General features: G+C 47.1%; 1 long non-coding RNA gene across 1 annotated transcript; it reads right to left on the bottom strand.

The window, feature by feature from the left end:
* Nucleotides 1-11,655: 11,655 nt before the first annotated feature.
* LOC118238002 lies at nucleotides 11,656-12,435 on the bottom strand. Its single transcript, XR_004768058.1, has 2 exons — nucleotides 12,289-12,435; nucleotides 11,656-11,860 (listed from the first exon to the last, which is right to left on the bottom strand). It is a non-coding gene; the product is annotated as an uncharacterized LOC118238002 (long non-coding RNA).
* Nucleotides 12,436-17,688: the final 5,253 nt, after the last annotated feature.

Below are 17,688 nucleotides of genomic sequence, written 5' to 3'. Positions count from 1 at the left end.
GAAGCTTCCTTGCAGCCAGAACAGTTTTATGATTGAGGACCTGCAATTAAGAGCACTTGCTCATCTTGCAGAGAACCTGGGTTCAGTTCCCAGAACCCGCATGGTGTCTCACAACCATCCACAACTCTGGTTCTAGGGAATCCAACACCTTCTTCTGACCTCCGCCAGCACAGGCATGCATGGAGTACACATACATACACGTAGCAAAACACTCATGCCTATACAATAGGAGGGAGGGAAACTGTGATTGATATGTAAAATAAATGAAAAAATTAATAAAAAAGACTATATACAAAAAATACACAAACTATGTTAATTTCTTTGGATGGTTTTACCAAGGAGTCCTGATGTTCTTTGATAGCTGCCTGTTGGCAGTCACTGGTACTTTTAGTCCAATTTTAATTACTAATACTCTCAAATTGCATATTCCACCTCATACAGCAATATATATGTATGTGCATGCATGTGTTTGCTACAGAATGGCTACAAAAGGCCTCTTTGTGAATTCAAAAGGGCCATAATAAAGGCAGAGCGATCTGATACAGATGGAAAGTGAGATGCAGCAGGTGTTATTAATATTAAGGAAACCTTTTGAAGAACTTGGATGCAGGCAGAGCTAGCTGGAGCCCTGGAGTCTGGTCAAGCTACTGAAGAACTGAACTGTTGAAGAAAAAGATGTAGGACCTGTGTTCTGATGGGTGGTAGACAGAGAAATGGACAGGTGGTTGGGTGGAATTGTATGCATGATGGTTTCCTTCTCAGGAAGAAAATGCAAGCTGTGAGTGCACATGCCACACATAAATGATGGATGGCAATTCCAGAGGGTTGCATCAAGCAATGGAGACCTTGCTGAGCTGCAGCCATGGGGTGATGGTGAATTCTTTATCTCTCAGACCTTTGATACATGCACTGGGTATTTGGATGACAGGCCAGTGTGAGGCTGTATCTGTTTCGTTGTTACATCTTTGTCTTTATGGGGCTGGATGTTGGTGTCCTGCCATCGCTTGATCTGTTTTTTCTGACTGTTTTAATATGCATGTGTTTCCAGCCCACTTGGACAAGTTTATTAGTGGTACCCTTTGGCTTGTGGAAATAAGCTATTTTTCAGCATACATCTCATAGCTGTCCTATATGGGTGATGCTGCTTAATACTAGGAGAAGAGGAGTCACCCAGTCTCTGCATCTGCATTCAGGTGAGGCAAATTTTGGCTCTGTAAAGTGGAATCACTCAGGGCAGGACATAGCCTGAGGCCACTTTTTCTCACAGTGTGGAGTGAATTAGAACAGGGCTCCATATACATCATCCCCAGAAAGTATAGAGGCTGCTAAAGAAATCTTTAAAAGAGCCAGGCATGGTGGTGCACACCTTTAATCCCAGCAGGCCAGCCTAGTCTACAGAGTGAGTTCCAGGATAGCCAGGGTTGTTGTTACACAGAGAAACCCTGTCTTGAAAAACAAAACAAAACAAAAATCTTTAAAACAGTTGAAATACAGTGAGTGTTTCTGAATGCTGGACATCTGTTAAAATGGGTGGAGCTGAGAGAAGAGTTCAACACCTAAGGACTGGAGCCTGCAAACAGGACTCTATGGAATGAAGACTGCAGATGGGCTCAAGTTTGGATGAGTTCATAAGGATTAGGATAGTCACTGAGTCCAAAGGTTGATGGCTTTATAACAAGACAGACACACAGATGTGCCCACAGAGAAGATGCTGGAAAGGAGGTTAACATGGGCATGGGCAGAGAGAGGAATGATGCTTTGCCGGAAGCTGGAGAGAGGCCCAAGCAGACTGCCCCTCAGAGCCTTCCAGCAGCCCTTGGAAGCAAACGCATGCTTAGCACTTTACATGGTGACAGTCCCCAACTTCAGGATGTCGGTCTCAAGGTGGTGCAAAAGTGATAAGCACTCAGCAGAAATCGCACTTCTGATTCTGAGCTTGAATCTTTTTCCAGGTTAGTGCCATGTGGCCCAGTCCTCTCCCACCATGCTGGGTGGAGACAAAGAGCTCAGCTCCCAGTATGATGTTCAGTAGGAATCTTGAATGGATTTTTCAACTGGTTACTTTCAACTTAGGGTGGGCTTACAGGACATCAACCCATGGTTAGCCCAGGAGTACCTGTATTTAAAAGTTCTCTGGTGGGAAATGAAAAGAGACATGAGGACCGACGAGACAAAATTGGCAAGCAGCACCAAGCACCCAGCATCTCTGTGGGAGTGACTGGCCTTGGTGCGTGTAATTTCATGTCAGTGGTGCAGAGTGGACATCAGCCTGCACCTGTTTGGAGATGGGAGAGTTATAGAGTGTAAACAGGAGGAAATGACCATGAGCTGTGCAGGTCCAAGCTGAGAGTGAGGTCCTAGGTCCAGATTTAGGACCGCCTAAGGAGATGAGAGACTTCCCAGACTGGATACAGCTGGCCTAGGTTGGGGGTGGGGTGGGGAGCACATGGATGTTTGTTTTGTCAATCATAGTCTCTCTTTTGCCCCTGTAACACATTAGCCCCAAACAGTAAAACATCCCTTTGCCTTCAGAATCTTCAGAACTAAAGGGCTGGGAACAGAGAAACTACCAAGCATAAAAAAGAAAAAAAAAAAAAAAACTCTCCTCCATGCAGCATTTAAGATTTCCAGTGAACAACCAAACACATTTTACTGCTTGGATTTTGTGTTTATGTGCCTCCTCTGGCTCCAAGCATGTGGGACTAAAAAAAAAAAAAAAAGACTTCCAGCTCCACCACCCAGCCTGAATGTCCTCTTTTGTTTGTGTCAGGCTACAAGACAGAATCCCTCTGATGATGATTAAGGGGCTCAGTTTATTCCAGACTTCAGCCATTGTTGCTACTAAACACTTGGATTCTGGTGTTTGCATCAAGGTATATAATTGGGAAGCATGCAAATTAGGCAAGTCTGTGAGCTGTAATTTCTCTGATTCAAAGGAGGGGGTTTGTAATGAAAACGGATGGTTAAGCAGAATTCTAAAAGCCACTGGAGACCGAAGCAGAACACACCCCACTCTTGAGGAAGTGAAGCACACTGTCTCACAGCCGGCCTTGGCTTTGGAGTCTTCCTCAGCCCCATGCAATCATGTGAAGACCAAAGCAACCAGTGTGCCTGGACACTTTCAAGGAAAGCACAGAGATTTCCTTTTATCAGCACCAAATGAGGCTTCCCGTGGAGTTGTAGTGAAGTATGGGGTGGGTGAGCTGGTGGGCAGGCCTGGCTCCCCAGCCCGTGGGCGGGTTGTCCTAGCACTGGGAGCAGAGCCCGCCTCACTCCTGGTGTTCCCATTAGAAACACATGCTTGGCTCTCAAGCCCCATTTGAAGGAAGTGTTTATTGCTCAGCGGGGCCCTGAGGCTTTCACCCTTCTGAGGGCGTATTTGTGCCCTCCGAATGGTTGGAAATGTGTAGAGCCACGGTGACTAAAATGCCACCCATGTAAGAGGACTCGGGCCAGCAGTGCTGCTGTAGCTCCTCCAGTCAGCTCAAGCTGGCCTTCCACAGTGCCGCTTTGTGGCCCTGGTGGAAGTAACAGCATTATGGATCAGAATTCCTGAGATGAAAATTAGGTAACAAATTACCTAAGACAAGAGTTGGTCATGTGGCCTCCACAATCAAACACTTGATTTTCTGAGAATTAAGGCATATACAGCCTGGTATCATTTTGAACAAAATTTCAGAAGTAACTGGAATGTTGATGACTGAAGCAAACAGAGGTGTTCTGGAACCTGCAAATAATTTTATTTATTTATTTATTTATTTATTTATTTATTTATTTTGTAGGAGGTCTTTCCCAGACAACAGTGACAAGTTCCCAGGCTCTGGCTTCCACAAACCCCAAAGGGCAAACATATCACATGGTCAAATGGTTAGAGTGTTTCCTGACCCTGAACTCCTCACACCCCACCCCTATATTGTTGCCTTTCCCTGTGGCCAGAGGGAGGTGGGTCAGTGGGAGACTGTCTGAAGACAGTGGAGAGACAGTCTGCTTTCCTTTCACTGTGCCCAGGTTGGCCTTCATTCCTTACTGAAGGTCTAGATCCAGCTAGCACCTCCTGCAGCTACTGAGAACTAACTTTGTTTTGCCCACAGTGCTCACCAACAGTGTCTGGCTCGAAGTTAATCCCCCTGGGCCAATACGTATCACTCTCATTGGCTGGTAACTTTTTTTCTCCAGCTCCTCTCTCAATTACAATAATTAAATGTTATGCAACGGTTTGGCCATGTAATTTTTTCCCCTTCCTGATATATAAGTTTGTCACTGGGGGACATAATGGCTCTTTGTGTTTGATGTCAAATCTCTGCCCACAAATTGTAACCATGGGAATATCAGGGAAAGCTGATTTTAAAACAGGATGGATTGAAAAGCAGATAACTTATTATGATCTCTGGCCAGAAATTTGTTTTTGTTTTCAAGCCGGATGGTGGTGGTGGAACAGGCCTTTAATCCCAGCACTTGGAAGGCAGAGGCAGGCGGATCTCTGTGAGTTCGGGATCAACCTGGTCTACAGAGAGTTCCACAATAGACAGGGCTTCACAGAGAAAACCTGTCTCAAAAAACCAAAATTAACAACTTTTTAAAACTTTGTTTTAAAAATGTTTTTGCAAGTGCCTCTCACAGGGGCTTAAGGAAAAGGGACAAAAGGACTCTCCAGAGGGGGATAAATGTGAGACCTAGGAAAACATCGTTGGGTGTTAATCACTTCCTACCTCAGGCCAGCTCCTGCGGCAGCTGGTGTACACCTTTGGCTCACAGACTTAATGACATCTAGGTAATTTTGCTCCAGACCAAATATCTGTCTTCAGAAGGTCATCTCTCCTCATCTGGGTTTGGAGGTCCCCAAGAAGCAGTGGGAAGTAGATGTCTGTCTGTCTGCCACTACATGGCTCGAACGTCAAGTTGGGGGCACATCACTCAAACATCAAGTTTTGGGGTGGGGTTGGTGGAGCCTTCGAGGGTCCCCTCATGTTTCAGCCATATCTTAAAGGACCACTGGGAGAAAATCAAAATGAATAGTTTTAAAGAGTTTTTGGGAGAGCCTTACTCTTGATGGCCCTGAAGGACATTTGCCAGGTTCTGTGACATGTAACCAACTCACCACAATGTCACCTGGAAATAGTCTCTGGTGAGTTATAATCCACCCAGAGACTCAAAGATAGGCACTGAAGATGACAGTCAAGTGTGGGTCCTAGGCCAGCTGATCTGGGGACATCTGGGGCCTGTAGGCCATGGACAGCAAGAAGCAAAAGAGAAACTGAAAGCGCAAACGGCGTCACTCTGACCACGCCCTCACAAGCATGATCAGGCACACCTGTAGCCAGCCCCTAAGAAGGCGTGGCTACAGCTTCCCCTACAGGGGCCTGCATTCCTGACATGCCTAGAAGTGCTGAATATGTTCCTAGAGCATTCCCTGTGTGATCAGACATCCCTGCCAGGCATGACAAGGCATGGCCACTCATGTTGTCTGATCTTAGGTTCTGTTCTGCATGTTTTTGTATTGGTGGTATCTTTGAGTAGCTATGAGAAATAGGATTTTTTTAAACATTTCCAATTGTTTGGGTGGTTTTTGTTTTGTTTTGTTATTGTTTGTTTATAGAGACAGGGTCTCTCTATTTTGTAGCCCTGGTTGTTCTGGAACTAGCTCTGTAGACCAGGCTGGCCTCAAACTCACAGAGATTGACCTGCCTCTGCCTCCGGAGTGCTAGGATTAAAGGTGTGGGCCACCACACCTGGCTAAGCATTCCGGTTGTAATCAAGGACATAATTTACTTTCTAATTTGTCTAGCAAGGATGCCTCCACCTGTGTGTGCATGTAAAGCTATGTGACATTCATACAAAGGTTAGAAGTCAGCCATGGCTGTCATGCCTCAGGCACCATTTGTCATGTTTGTAAGACAGGGTCTCTCACTATCCTGGAATTCACAAGTAGGCTACACTTTCTGACCAGTGAGCCCCAGGGACCGGCCTGTCTCTGCCTCCTCAGTGCTGGGATTACAAGCAACACGTAATGGGAAAGAGAGAGGTCTTCCTTGGGAATGAGCCCCCTAATTGGTTATCCAGTACATGCAACCAACACTGGATGGACTCTGCAGGGAGTATTTATACATTTATGCACACACACACACACACACACACACACACACACATTTTTTGTTTAAAAAAAACAAAAACAGTAAAATTCAAGAAAAGGGACATGAGCTTTCGAGGGCAAAATTGGGGGTAGAGGTAATGGGAGAAGGAGGGGGTAAATTATGTAATCATATTTTAATTTTTTTAATTTGCAGAATAAAATAAAACATTCAAAAGCCAGGATGCTGGCCCTAGTCCTTGTGCTGATCACCCCTCCCGTGGATGCAGATGGCCTCACAGAGCTGAGGCTAACCTGGGTCAGATGCAGCACTCCACTGATTCTCAAATTTTACCAAAGTGTTGTTTACACTGTGGAAGTTCAGTTTGCTTCCCCTCCGCCCGGCCCCCAATTACTTCGAGCCCCTCTGCATTTAGAATGTCAGGAGAGCCCCCCTGTGGCTACTCTAACAACTGTAATTAGCTATTCCTGTAACCCTTCATACAGGACACGGGTTCTCACATCTGCTTTGTGTGTGTGCTGGCACAGTGTGACAGGACTTTGACTAACTATCCAGTGCCATGTGCAAAATGGGTCTAATTACAGGCTAGAGCGTGGCATCACTAGAAGCAGGGGCAAATCCCAGCTAGTTCTGCACACTGAAGCAAGGAGAGGTGGCTCAGGAGAAGCCGGTCTGTTTGGGAGACCTCCCAGCAGGAGGGTTACATCATCATAAGGGTCTCAGGAGTTTTCCCAAAGCCACAGTCTAAATGTAATCAAATTCACCAGAAAAGTTAAAATCTTCTTTAAAAGAAAAAGGGGGACAAAATGAAAAGGTTTCTTTGTAAGCCACAACATGTTTATCAGTCATCAAGAACTTTACATTTCTCTCCAAAGTCTCCCCTCTCATTTATTATGTTAGCCAGTCAGTTGGCTGTCTTGGCCAGATAATCAGCATTGGTATAGTGTTGAGCATAAGCAGGGTAAGAGATCAGTTGATGGCGTAATGAAGTATCTAAGGTGTCATGCTTCTGATACAAGCAATCACTGCACCTTTGTGTAAGGAATTTGAGAATCCACAGACTGTGGTACCTTGGGGATCAAACCTTCACTGGAGCCTGTGGTGGTTTTGCTGGCCACTCCCTGACAGTGTCATCATTACTCATGGCATCATGGTGCCCATGTGCCCTGAGATTTCCCACAGTTCCTCTGTCCTCCCGGGCTGCAGTTTTCACACTACTGTTGAAGGGTCCCACCCCCTGTGCCAAACTTTCCAACCTATGTTCCCCAAGTCCAGTCTCGTTGCCCCTTCTGCACAAGTCTTCCTCTGAGCTCTTCCCCTGAGCACCCACTAAAGCTCTTCCCATTTAGTGGGTGCTCAGTCATCTATGGGCCTTCTCGTGGGTTCATTCACCAAGATCTAATCATCTCTTTCTTGGAACTTGTCCAGCTCCCTTCTCTCCCTCTGCAGAGGCCTGTAACACTCTCCACTATGGCAACCTGCAGCCATTTGGTACTCTGAATGCTATCAGCGGTTTATCTGATCTCATTCCCTACTTCTGTCCCCCTCCTCCAGACTGTTGCCATGCCTATGTTCATAACCATGACCAGAATCCCCGCCACAAAGTGTCTCACTAGCCTATAAGGAAATAATACGAACATAGCCCCTGGGATCCCTGCAATCATTCGCCATCTCCCCCAAATCTACAGGATCCTTAGAGTTTCAGTACCTTTATACTCATGCTGGCCCTGGGCCTTGCACACAGGAACATCCTGCTGCCCTATCCTGCTCCCTTCCTGGGAAATCTGCTTTTCCCTCAAGAGTTTCCCCATGCATCCTCAGCTCTCCCTTTCCACATGATAGCAGGACAGAATCAATCCAGGCAAATTGTCCTCTAATATTCATATGCATCCCCCCCACACACACACACATTTTTTTTCTTCCTCTCTGAATCCCACTGATGATGGATACTCACTTAGTTCCAGTTTGGGGGTTTCACAGAGAAGCCGAGTGCAGGCCTTTGTGCAGACGTGCACTCTATTACTCTTGAGTGAATACCTAGAATAGAATGACTGGGTCAAACTGTATGTGTTTGCTCTTTAAAGAAATAGCCTAGGACTGAGGAGATGGCTCAGTGCATAAAATCTTGCTGTGCAAGCCTGATGACTGGAATGTGAACCCCCAGAACCCAAATCCAGGCAGGTGTGGTGACCACCTGTTACTGGGAGGCAGGGGCGGGGGCTCCCCAGGTAAGCTGACTAGCTAGACTTGGCAGAATCCGTGTGCTCTGGATCCAGTAAGTGGCCATGCTTCAATGAATTAAATGGAGATTGATCCAGGAAGAAATCCCAGCTTCCGGGATTCACAACACACACACATGCAAATACATGTGTGCACACCACACACGCGCGCACACCACACATACATATGCCAATAAAGAAGAAATGGTCAAACTGTTTCCACCGTGCTGTGCCCTTCCCCCATCCCCTCCAGCAGTGTGAATACCTTGCTGTATCTACACCCACCCCCCATACTTGTTAACCACAGCCATCCTGGTGGGAGGTACTCTGCCTGACTGGCTTCATCCTGCGGCACCTAAGAGCCATGCTCCTGCCCCCACAGGGCCGCTGTCCACCTGTCTGGCTCCCTCACTTTGGCTGGCACAGAGCTCCCCATATAGGAAGCGCTGGACCCATCCCAGGTGGGCTGGATAGAGTTGATGGAGACTACCATCCCTTCCTCCATTTCCCAGAACCTCTGCTGCTCAAAGGCTGGAGACAAGAAATTCAGGGCCCTTCCACTGTTCTTTATTGCAGTGTCACTGTCACAAACATGACACCCAATACGACTCTGCATCCTCCCCCAGGCCTCCTCCACTTCTGTCTGTGTGAGTTGGGCCTCACGGTGGACACACAGCATGCTGTCCTGCCTGGTGCTGGTCAGGCTAGAACCCCACACAATGAGACCTACCCTCCTGTCTATGCTTTGGCTCCTACCTGCTAGGCCACCAGCACTGTCTCTCAGAGCAGGCAGGACCCCAAACAAGTGGGGTCCCAGCCTCCTGGCCACCTGCTTGCCTGATGTTGAGAGATACACATATGCTGTACCTGTGCGAATAGGAAGCTGCGGCATAGGATCAGAAGGGCTTCACGGGCACATCAGATGGCAAACAAGTCAACTGTTTGTTCCCGAAGGAGAGCATGGAGGTCCCAGCCACTTGGCTCTAGTTTATTTTATTTAAAATAGTGTTTGTCATCTGTAAGTCTACTGGGAGTGCTATATTTAAAAATGCAGCTTGGATAGTTGCTTCTGTTCAACTCTTTAGTTTGTTTGTCCTATGGATTTCTGGTTTGTTTGTTTGTTTGTTTGTTTGAAGACAGGGTTTCCCTATGTAGCTCGGAACATGTCCTGGAACTCACTCTGTAGACGAGGCTGACCTCGAACTCACAAATATCCACCTTCCTCTGCTTCCCAAGCGCTGAGATTAAAGGCCTGTGTGAAGGGACCAGCTTCCCTTTTGGCAGCCATAACGGCGGAACACATGCTTCTATGACCTTGTCCTAGACACTAGAAAGTCAGATGCCTGTCTCGTGACAAGGAACCAATCAGAAGTCAGCTGGTGGCGCTATGCTTTACGACCCTGGGTGTGCTTTACGGACAAGCGCACAGCAATGACGTAGAGAGCATAGCAACCACCCTGGGAGGGCCTATGAGCCATAACAACCAGTTGACCAATCAACACAGGGCAAGCCCTCCAAGCCTGGAGGCACACCAATCGTAAGCCTGTGCGTACCCCTAGACACTTCCCTTACGCTGTCCTATAAGATCTCTTGGGAGACCCTAGGAGCTGTCTTTTGCTAGCCATCTGCCATGGCGGATGGGTGAAAGACCCGAGCTAACATGGGTTAGCTCATTAAATTACAATAAAGCCTCGTGCAGTTTGCAGCAAGCTCTCGAATCTGCCTGGTGATTGGGGTGACCGCGAACGTGGCCTGGGACCCTGGTTACTTGAGTTTTCCGGGGGTCTAACATGTGCCACCACCGCCCAGCTGTTCATTCTTTGGACATCAGACGATGCCCACTCTGTACCTGTCACTTCGTGCTTCATTGCACAGTGTACATACTTGGGTCCCAAAGCAGGCTGTCTTAGTTAGGGTTTCTATTGCTGTGAAGAGACACAATGACTGTGGCCACTCTTATAAAGGAAAACATTTAATTGGGTCTGGCTTAGTCCATTATCATCATTTTGGGACACTTAGTGGCATGCAGGCAGACATGGTGCTGGAGAGGTAGCTCAGAGTCCTACATCTGGATTGGCAGGCAGCAGGAAGAGCAGGTAACCCTGGGCCTGGCTTGAGCATCTGAAACTTCAAACAAAGCCCACCCCCCAGTGACATACTTCCTCCAACAAGGCCACACCTCCTAAAGTGCCACTCCCTATGGGCCCAAGGGGGACATTTTCATTCAAACCACCACACAGGTCTTAAATAATTACACATTCCTGCTGTCACAAACTACACACTATTATAAACTATACATGCTCGGCCCCCACAGATCCCAAACCACCACAGGGGCCCTGAGAAGGAAGTGAATAGGACCCACTACAAGCATGGGGTGGGAGCTGCTTTACAGGTTAGAATGTGGGGATGGGATTATTCCAATGAAATTTATGCTGGGCTGCTGAGGAAGGGTAAGAGTGTCAGTGTGTGTGTCCCTTGCCAGGGAAGCGAGGAGCTTTGCCACAGTGCGAGCATTTGTGACTGCACTTCCAGAGGAGCCCATCTCCACATTAGGTGCCTTAAAAGATGATCATGAGAAAACAAAATTATCTCTAGTCCCTTAGTCAGGGGGTGGGCTGGGGGTGGGCGCTGTGAGCATGCCCAGTGAGCAGGCAAGCACTGCTGAGGGAGACCAGGTGGCAGGCGTTTAAGCAACAGTGCACGTGTGCTGAATGAATAAATGAAGAGGCTGGAGGAAAGAGGGTTACTGGGATGGTGGTTGGCGGGGACTGAGTCTAAGGTCTCATAAGTCAGGTAGGTGGCTGGCCCAGCCAAGAAGGTCATTAGGTCTTTGTTGGGGGGCAGTGCTCAGTTGGTAAAGTGCTTGCTGCCCAAATACGAGGCACCTACATAAAAGCCAAGTGTCATGGCACAAGCCTGTGATCCCAGTGCTGGGGAACTGGGGAACAGGAGGATCCTGGGGCTTCATAGCCTGCAAGTGGAATAAATTGCTCAACTCCAGGCTCAATGAGAGATTCTCAGAAAACAAGGTTGATCGTGACTAAGGAAGACACCCAACCTCTGGCTTCCCACACCTCACTGTCTTTTAAAGTTACACACACACACACACACACACACACACACACACACACACACACACTTATTTGAAAGCAGAGGTGTTCTGTTGTTAATTCAATTCCCTCTTATTCGTAGCTTTATAAAACTGTGCTTATCTCTAAGTTTAACAGTCAAAACTAAAGATAAGGAATTAACTGTAGCTTTTAATTCCAACTTGTCCGAGGAAGGACTATGCCCCTACTTTCACACCATGGTCTTTGTTAACACAAAGGGAGACCCGTAGATCAATAGAAAATCACTTTTTGTTTATTGGCTGTGGGATTCTTTCAAAACAGTAGACTGGAGCCTTTGTATTCAGAACTGAGCAGGATTTAGGGCTGTTCCCCGTGCTTTGTGGTAGGTTCAGCTGATTTCCCTTCAGTTTTATGGGGTCACTTGTTATCTCAGATCAGGGGCTCTTTCCTTCTGTCTTCCTTCTGTAATGCCATGGCAGCTCTTCAGTGGAAAATAGGGGATAACTTATCAGAAACAAATAGAATGTCAGAACACTGACTTCAAAGGCAGGGTGTTGTTTTTGTAGGGAGGTCATAAAACTGTAAGAATCAAAGGGCATCCTGCCCTAGGCCCACTCCTTCCCGGACCGTGGAAAAGGCAAGTCCTTTGGGATATGGGGGGACTCATTTCCTTAAATTTTTTTCCTTTTAATTTTAAGTGATTATTATTTTAGTTGGGAGTCCCACTGTGCTGGCTCAGTGGACTGTGAACTCCTGGTCTCAATCAATCCCCCTGCCTCGGCTTACAAGTGCTGAGGTAATAGACACATACAACTGAGGTCAGCTTCCTTTGGAAGTTACTTCCTCCCTGGGCCTCACTGACTTCCTGTGCAAAACAGGAGGCTTCATGGGAAAGGATTCATCACGCACCTGAGAAGTCTGTCCAGCATGCAGGGTGACGCCAGCGTATGGGAAGTGTGTTCAGTGGGATTGTTTGAGCACTGTGCATCTCAAATTCCCCCTTACAGTCACTGCAGGCTTTAACTGAGTGTAAGGTTATGGCAATCTCTGCCTCTTCCTGCCTTCTCTTCCCGCCTTAGCTACACTTATGTTGTGTGCCACGTGCTCCCTCTAGTGGCAGAACGGAGCAGCAGCACAATGAAAACCGTCCTGCCTGATGGCCTTCTTAGCTCTCATGCAGCAGAGATGGACACCATCCACCGGCTGCCCACTTTGACAGTCTAGAAAACACAACAACACCTTGGAGGGTGCCACGGTCACGGGATTTTGTTTTAGAACAGATTCCCATGAGACGACCTGACAGTTTTACACCCCTCAATATATCTTTGACCTTAAAACTCCATTAATTTTTCCTTGCCCTTTCCATGCTTGCGATACTTATCTTTGCAAGGTTATTACTCTCGTCTTCCAACATGGATCTCTTACACTCTCCTCATGTGATTTAGTTAAGCCTCTTGGTCCCGTTAAACTACACATCATTTAAGTGATTTGTTCAGATATATGAAAGCCAAGGACTGAATTAGAATTCACACTTCATTTACTGTGTTTTAAACCCAAAGATAGGGAAAGAATCTCTTTGCAGAGATTACAGGTTTTTAACATTAATGGGTTTCAAAGCTGTGGTTAAACTGAAAGAGGTCCCTGCTTCGGGAGGGGCTTGGGCAAGCGTGTTTCTATTTGAAGCTTAAAAAAAAAATGAAAATGGGCTGATAACCCAGCTAGCCCCGAGAACTGTCCATCTGGGTTAAAATGCTCTGTGTGTCTGTGTTGGTGATGTTTGAGGAGATGCAATATTAAGCTGCCTTATTTACAATGTTTCTCTCCTTTGAGCCCCACTGAGAAAGTACAATGTTCCCACACCTGCCAGTACAAATAACTGGGGGTAAAAGATACATGGAAAAGGGCTGGAGAGATGATTCAGAGGATTAAAGTGCCTGTGTTGTGAGAGTTGGGTATTTTGTTTTAACCTAAGGTAGTTAACCTGGTGATTAGCCAGGTCAGAATGCAAAGCGGACCTCCCACCAATGAGATGAGATGCAGTTACCTCTATGTCAGGGATATGAGACTGAATGAACCCTTGGCTAAGGGCACTTGCTAGCCTGGCTTGGGTCATCGTGAACCCTGTTTTGAAAAAAAAAAAAAAAAAGAGTTGTTTTGCCAAGGTACTTTTGCTTTGTTCCAGTGTTCTTTGTGTGACACTGAGATTGTTTTTTGTTTGTTTCTAACTCTGTTCAAGCCTGTTTGATCTCAGGGTCCATGTAAAAAGCTGGACATGGTGGTGGCAAGAATCTGGAACCCAGAATTCTTATGGAGCTGGGAGGCAGAAGGGAGAATTTTCAGGAAGCCCCTGAACCAGCTTGCTGGGGTACACAGTGCCCTGCAGCAGAAATGATACAAGGTGGAAGGAGAGAACTGGCCCCTACAAGAGGGGTGAAAACAAAGACACCGATAGGTTTATTGGGAAACTATTATGGGCTAGGCAGACAGCTTAGCCAGTAGACTGCTTGTCTCAGAAGAAGGAAGCCCTGAATTGGATTCCTAGTAGCCACATTTGAAAAGCCAGGCACTGAGGCAAACCCTTGTAACCCCGGTTCGGTGCAGGATAAAAGCAGAGACAGGTGGGGCAGCTGGCTAGCTGGCTAGCTAACCTTGTAGGCAAGTTCCAGGCGAGAGGGAGACCCTTTCTACAAAGAAACAAAGTGTGAATGGTGTGGGAGAACCAACACCCAAGGCTCTCCTCGGCCTCCATGTGCCATGCAGTTGCTAACGCATGCATGCTCACCCTGCACACAAACATGGGCACACAAAATAGTTGGGTAAAAATTTTAAAAAGAGTCATACTTGCACCAGTGAGATGGCTGGGCTGGTAAAGGCAGTTGCTGGCAAGCTTGATGACAAGGTAGTTCAACCCCCCACACCCACAGGACAGAAGGAGAGAACCAGGTCCTGTAAATTATCCTCAGATCCCCACACACGCTCCATGACACGTGTGTAAGCATGTAAACAGAGGCATGTACATACAGACATGTAATTAAAAACACAATCTGACAACTGCCCCTTTTTTTTGTATCCCTTTATGTTTGTTGTAGCTTGGCCCCAAGGAATCAAGACCTCAGGTCAGGCAGTCCTGTTTATCCCCCCCCCCCCATCTAAAGATGAAAAAAAAAAAAACCCACAATATTACTTCAAACCTGCAGCGTGATTACGGACTAGCAGGAGTCTGCACCTGAGCTTCATTAAAGACACCTGGAAACCTGAACCAGAAAAGTCCTTAAATAGTGTGAATTAACATGTATTTTATTGGGTGGTGAAAAAAATGTATTTTATCTAGAGCACTCATAAGCCCCTGGGTGAAGCTACTACTATTGTTCTGCCAAATGGACATCGTGTCAAGCAGCCCTCTAAGTGCACGGCTCTGTGTCCATGGATCAGCGGAGCTCTCAGTCCTCATCAGAGACTCCTTTGGGGGTGGGCAGTGGGCAGTGGGCGGTGGGCAGCGCAGAAATTTACAACCAATCAACTTGAAGACACCAGGTGTTTGAAGAGCGCTCAGCCGAAAATGAGACTTCCATATCATACCCCTTACCCTCGAGACTCGCAATGCTTCTAGAAAAGATGGGGTAGAGATTTTTAAGAGTCAGATGTAGGGGAAGAACCAGAGGAAACCGTATTTTCCGAACACAACAGGACTGCCGCCTCACAAACTCACTGCAGCTATGAACACCTGCACAGGATCAAGCCAGCTGATATTATAGCATAGTGCTGGGAGGACTCACCAGCCCTCATCCCTAGATGAGGAGCTATTCACAGCTGATAGCTTGGGGAACGGATGTCGGTTTTCTGGGCACAGGGTTCTGATTAGTTGACTGCGTTCCAAGGATAGTCGTACACCTAGGAGAATATGGTCAGAACAACTTGGACTTGGTTATTTAAAACAAACAAAAAAGACACAAGGCTGGGAAGGGGTAGGGAATGGATGGATCTGGAAGGACTTAGCAGCAGGAGGGGAGGTGAGATGATCAAGATACATTCTATGCATGTAGGAAATTCTCAAATTGATAAAAATATTATATTAAAAATGAGTAAGTAGCCGGGCGTGTGTAGCGCACGCCTTTAATCCCATCACTCGGGAGGCAGAGGCAGTTGGATCTCTGTGAGTTCAAGGCCAGCCGGGTCTCCAGAGCAAGTGCCAGGATAGGCTCCAAAGCAATACAAAGAAACCCTGTCTCGAAAAACCAAAAAGAAAAGAGTTAATTATAAACATTTTAAACTTATACTTTCTCATCATCTTTCAGAATTTCTTAATTCCCTCCCACTCAAGTACCCTGACAATTTCTGCCCACTGGCAGGATGTCCCCTTACCCCAGGCTCGGATTTTCTGGCCCAATGACGACGGGCAATCCCTCTGCTCTGGTGTGGCCAGATCTGTGGCGATGTGAGGTTACCAGTCTAATTCTGGGTTCTGGTCAAGACTACACACATGGTTCTCTCCAAGTGTGCTCAGGTGCGTACGTGTATAGTCACATGGGAAGCAAGATAGCACATAATCCCATATCAGTGAACACTGTGGGTTACACGGTCATTTGTGTCCTCAGCTCTTCACTAGCCTTGTGTTAAATGCTTCTGCATCTATGAGCACACCCTGCTGGGACAGAACACCAGAGCAATGGCAGGACACACTGGCAATGGCAGAGCGCATGGCTCACTTGTGTTACCTCTTCTTGCCACCAGGAGGCAGGTCTCCCAGCCAGCTGAAACTCACCCTTGTCTGTGTGCGCATGTGAGCATCCTGCTTTCACATGGGGAATCCTTGAGGAACTATCTTTATTTTGTCATTTTATTTCAAACAAAAACACCATACCTAAAAACTCAAAGTCTGTGGAATAGCCAGGCAATATGGAGGCCGTCGTTCGTGCATCCATTCCCTTAGCTGTGTGTGTGTGTGTGTGTGTGTGTGTGTGTGTGTGTGTGTGTGTGTGTGTGTGTGATGGCCACATAATGGACACTGTGTCCAGATCAATGCACGAAGGTGTTACTGTGGTTTGTAGGAGCCTCCTCTAAGGGTGTGGTGAATCAGGGAGGGGGGTGATTATAGCAATAGACAGTACTGGCTCCTGCTTAGCACAATGGCATGTTACAAAGTGGATTTTCATCTTCTAGACTGCAAGAAAAGCAGACAGCATGTCACACAAAGTCCTCTACCTGGTCCAGCACACCTGCCTATTCAGATGACCTCATCTGCTGTCCTCTGGCCCACAGTGACTCAGGTCACCCTCCTCTGCTCCTCGCTGTTCCCTGAAGCCTTTAGCACTTTCTCACCTATCTTCTGCCCATTGCTTGTGGAACGTCACACGGCTAGCTACCATGCCCTGTGTGAGCATCCTTAGTACTGAATGTCAGTCTGGAGGGCAACATTTTCTGCAGGTCTCTTTGCTTATTATGGGGCACCCTCCAAGGGCAGAAACTCACTGGCAATTACCAGCTAAGCTCTGCTCGAAGTTACAGTTTTTCTTGGCTGTCAACTTATGGACATGTCTGTGGGGGCAGATTTTGGGGATTGTTAATTGATAGAGGAGGGAACCAGCCTACTATGAGCAGTGCACCTGAGACAGGTGGGCCTTGGCTATATAAGAAAGGCAAGTGAACAAGCCAGGGAGAGCAAGTCAGTAAGCAGCAACCCTCCATGGGCTCTGCTTCAGTTCCTGCCTTCAGATTCCTGCCTTGGCTTCCCTTGCTGGTGGATTAATAAACCAAATAAACCCTTTCCTCCCTCAAGTCATGTTTGGTTAGTGTTTTATCACAGCAAAGGTGAAGATGATAGGACAGTCATCAACTCCTCCCTAGCGCTAGAGCATTCTGGGGCTCACAGTAGCCATTCAACAAACACCCATGACATAAAATCATCGTCTGTGCCTAAGGACTGTTGAACAAGTGAAGGCAAAGAAGGATGGGATTATCTAGAAAGTACAAAGGTGTGTGTGGACTTCTCCTGAGAACAGGTGGAGGGTGGTGAGGAGAGGGGCAGAAACTGGGAGGCACTTATGAAGAACCATGGTGACTCGGGCAGAAGCTCCAGGCCACGCGCAAGCACAGAGCTCGCCTTGCGCAGAAGATAACAGTTTTCAAAGCTGCCTGTGTCTCTCTCCCGTCAGCTGAGTGTTCTCCCTACTCCACCATTTTCTCCTCTTCTATGAGAGAAGAGTGATTCACAGATGGTGGTTGTGTCTCTCTCACACGACTGCACCAAGATTTCTACCCTCTGCTAATGCAACCTCCTCTCCTTCCTCCTCCGTCATCGTCATCATCTCA

This window comes from Cricetulus griseus, chromosome 2, assembly GCF_003668045.3.
Source record: "Cricetulus griseus strain 17A/GY chromosome 2, alternate assembly CriGri-PICRH-1.0, whole genome shotgun sequence".
Lineage (NCBI taxonomy): Eukaryota > Metazoa > Chordata > Mammalia > Rodentia > Cricetidae > Cricetulus > Cricetulus griseus.
Note: the sequence above shows the minus strand (reverse complement) of the source record. Positions and strands in the feature narration are given on the sequence as shown.